We start from the raw sequence: 3,967 nt of genomic DNA, 5'->3' as shown, positions 1-3,967 counted from the left end.
TTTTTTTTTTTTTTTTTTTTTTTTTTTTTGTACCTGGGATTGAACTCGGATCCTTGCACTTGCAAGGCAGGCCACTGAACCGCTGAGCTAAATCCCCAGCCCTGAACTGTGTTGTTCTATCTTAACTAACACACAGGGAGTTTATCATCCCTTTTCACCATGTCTAGCCGTCCCCACACGGACAGTGTAAGGTTAGCAGTGTCCACCAGGAGGCGCCATTGACATTCACATCTCTCATGCCCACGGAGGTTCGGGGATGTGGCAAGCGTTCTTCCCCGGAGTGTGGCCTCTGACCCAGCAGCAGTCTGGGCCTTTCTGCCCGGTTTTGTTCCCCACCTCTGGACTCCTTCTGAACAGCAGCGTCTCGGCCTCCTCACCGGGTCTGGTGCACTCCGCTGGCCTGTCCTCTTCCTGCTAATAGGCTCAGACCAAGCCCTTCACTAGGCCCCCAGGGACCTTCCGTGTGTGTCCTGCCCCTTCTGTCCCCTAGGGGGAGCTCTGCCCCAGCCCTTTCCTGCCCCAGGGCCTCTGCAGAGATGCGGGTGGGTGAGAGACCTTGCAGTGTGGACTGGACACAGGACCCCAGGAAAGCGTGCGGCCATAGGGCACCCTCGCACCAGTTCTGGGAGAGCCGGGGTCACAGGCCAGGAGCTCACACTCATCCTCCCTGGTCTGCAGACTCAGGCCTGCGCTCGGGGCTCATCCTCCTCCCTAGGCCACCATGGAGGTTTCGGCCAGGCCCAGGGTGGGACTGGGCTCAAACAGGCTAGGACCTTGCGTCCACAGGAGGCTGTAGATAGCTCTATCTGTCCTGTGGCAGGATGGGTGAGCAGGTGCCGGCCAGCGAGTGACTTCCGGGTGTCTGTGGTGAACCTGTGAGACCACAGCCACAGCCCAACACATGCTTTTTTCTTTTTTCTTTCTTTCTTTTTTAAAAATGGTACTGGGGATCAGGCCCAGGGGTGCTTTGCTACTGAGATAGATCCTCGCTCCTTTTTATTTATTATTCTGAGACAGTGCTCTGTTGAGTTGTCCAGGCGGGGTTTGAACTTGCAACCCTCCTGCCTCAACCTCCTGTAATCCTAGAATTACAGGTGTGTAGTATAGGTGTGAGCTACAAGCATGTGCTTTTTTAAAAGGGTCCATCTTGGCTCCATCTCTCCACACACCTCATTCACTGTGGACTCCTCTGCCCCCTCATCCTTGACAGCCCAAATGCCATTTCTTTCCTACCCCTCTGAGTGCACACACGTGCACACACACACACACGCACACACACGCTTGTGTACACTCACACCCCTGCAGCATACATAGGAGATTACCTCATGGGAAAGCCTGGCAGAGGGTGGTCACTGGGGACACAGCTCCAGAGCCCTCCTTTCCCTGCCCCTCCTGGTTCACGGCCCCTTCCCAGTAACCCACCCTCCTTCCCCTGCTGGGTTTGGCACCGGAAGTCTGAGAGCCCGGACTGGGTCTGAGCTGTGTAAAAAGCAGGTGCCAGGACCTCTGGCCCCATGAACTCGCCCGCTTTTGCCACCCACCCCCTTCCTGTGCATGGAACCTACGATCTTTGGCGTGTTTGTCACATGGAGTAATGGCACCAGTGGGTGACCCGCTGTCGCTACGAGCAAAGAAGAAAAAGAAAATGAAAAGCAGCCCACTTCTCGGTGCCCCTGTGCCCCAAACCACAGCGACACACCTGGTGGTCTTGGGGCAGCCGGCTCTCTGGTGCGGGGAAGTCACCTAAGTCAGGTGAGGTGCATGGTGGCTCTTGTTGATGTTCATAAAAATGTTCCTGCTTCCCTTCACATGAGAGCAATACGAGTTGGCTGTAGAATAATTGCAGCTGGAAATTACAGCTGTAACAAACAAGAGACCTGCACACCTGTCCCGCACCACCTGGAGATGAGGTGGGAAGACTGGGGCAGGGGCGCAGACCGCAGCTGCTTTCGTTTCTCACACAGAATGAGCTCACTCTGTGCCTCTCACTGGATGCCTTGCCTCTCAGTTTCTTTCTTTCTTCCCTTTCCTCGCTCTCTCCCTCCTTCCCTCCCTCCCTCCCTGCCTTCCTTCCGAGTGCTGGGATCAAACCCAGAGCTTCATGCAGGCCAAGCGCATGCTCTGCTGGGTGCAGAGCTGCATCCCTGCCCCTATAACCTGCTGGTTTTGCTTGTTGGTTTCGATACTGGAAATTGAACCTAGGGCCTTTGCGCTGAGCTGCACTCCCGCCCTATCTGTGTATTTTGAGACAGGTCTTGCTAAATTGCCTGGACTGGGCTAGAACTTGTAATCCTCCTGCCTCAGATTCCTAGAGCGCTGGGCTTACAAGTGTACACACCACCAGGTCTAGCTGTAACCTACCCTTTAAAAAAAATCAAACAATAGTGGGGTATAGTAGCACATGCCTGTAATCTCAATGTGAAGGTCCTGGATTCAGTCTCTAGAACCAAAAAAATAAAAAATAATCTGGAATGAAAATTGCACAAAGTAAAATCACATGCTTCCTATGCGGGAGGCTGTGCAGTCGATTAGAAAAACATTCTGGCTGTGGCCACCATTTCGCTTCAAGACTAATGATGAGCCGTGTCCTGAAGTTTGGGGGAAGCGGGGCTCCACGCCTTTCTCTGTGCCCCAGAGAACCCCACCTTTTACAGCACTGGGGATGGAACCCAGGGCCTGCTGCATGCACCCTCAGCCCAGACAGCCTTTGTCTAGGTGCAGCGTCGTATTCATTTGATCCTAGATACAGCTGTGGCTCCATTTCAAAGAGTCAGGGAATAGGATCTAGAAACAGGCTTCCAGCAAGTGTGGGCCCAGCTGGCCTTCTCCGAAGGGGACGCCCGCTCAGCCGCGGTCATTTCAGTAGCGCCCTTCCTGGCGCATCTGCTCCTGGCAGTGACATGACCCTTCCAGCCCAAGGCTCAGGGTGATTCATCCTCCCAGCCCCCAGACTATGGGGGGATAGAAGCCCCTGTGGCAGATAAGGCAGCTGAGGCTCGGAGAGGTTCAGTGACTTTGCCAAGGCCACACAGCCTAAAGAAAGCCAAGTCTGCTTTGGGTCTCAGCTGTTTCCAGAGCCAAGCTCAGGCCCTGAAGTGTAACAGGCACTCAGTACACATGTCAGTGTGTCTTCCCCATCGGCCCACCACCAGTCTGGTCCTGTGCTGTAGTGGGGACAGTAGCCCTGATTGTGGAGGCAGGGTGCCGGGCGGGGCAGGCAGGCGCAGGAGAGTCGGAGGTTTGCTGGGGTTCCACCCGCTGGCTGCCGAGGGTCCCTGGGGTGAGCTCCCTGCTCAGTTTCGGTTCCAGGTCCCAGCACGCTTGCAGGCCCTGCCCTGTCAGCTGTGAGCGAGGGAGGGGTCCAGACCGCTCCTGGGCGGGCCTGGGTGGAGCGGTGGCCAGCATCACCTCTCTGCCTCTCCCAGCTCCTGCCACTCCCTGCCCTGGTCCCAGGACTGACGAGAGGTCACTGGTGGGGCCTAAGAAAGACTGGCCCTACCTCCGGCCTGGGTCAGGCTCCTATTCTTGGAGCGCCCCTCTCTGGCCCGTGTGTCGGGTTCCTGCTCCTTTGCCTGAGGGACTTGGTCTCGGGACCATCGAGGCTGAGCCTCGGGTTTAACCAACTCCAGGGCGGAGCAAGTGGGGATGGGGACAAAGCCTCACTCTGCTGGTTCCCTTGGGGCTGTGGTGGCCTCCAGGCCCCGCCCCAAAGGAAGGGAGGAGGGGACGGTGCTTTTCCAGAGCTATCCCAGCCTCCTTGGGCTGGCAAGTGCCTGACTCTGACCCCCAGCAGGAAGCCCAGAGCTGACTCAGGAGATGGTTGAGACCTGGGAGGGAGGGGAAGGAGTGGGGAGCTGCGCTAGGAGCCGGGGGAAAGCCAACAGCTGGCCTGGACAGGGCTTTGCAGGGCGGAGAAGGTGCCGAGTGTCCCGGGGGGGGGGCGTCTGCACCTCCACCCCTCTCTGCC

This window comes from Fukomys damarensis, unplaced genomic scaffold (assembly GCF_012274545.1).
Source record: "Fukomys damarensis isolate Sample0158 unplaced genomic scaffold, DMR_v1.0_HiC HiC_scaffold_23, whole genome shotgun sequence".
In the NCBI taxonomy this organism is placed as follows: domain Eukaryota; kingdom Metazoa; phylum Chordata; class Mammalia; order Rodentia; family Bathyergidae; genus Fukomys; species Fukomys damarensis.
This window is presented reverse-complemented; position numbering follows the sequence as displayed.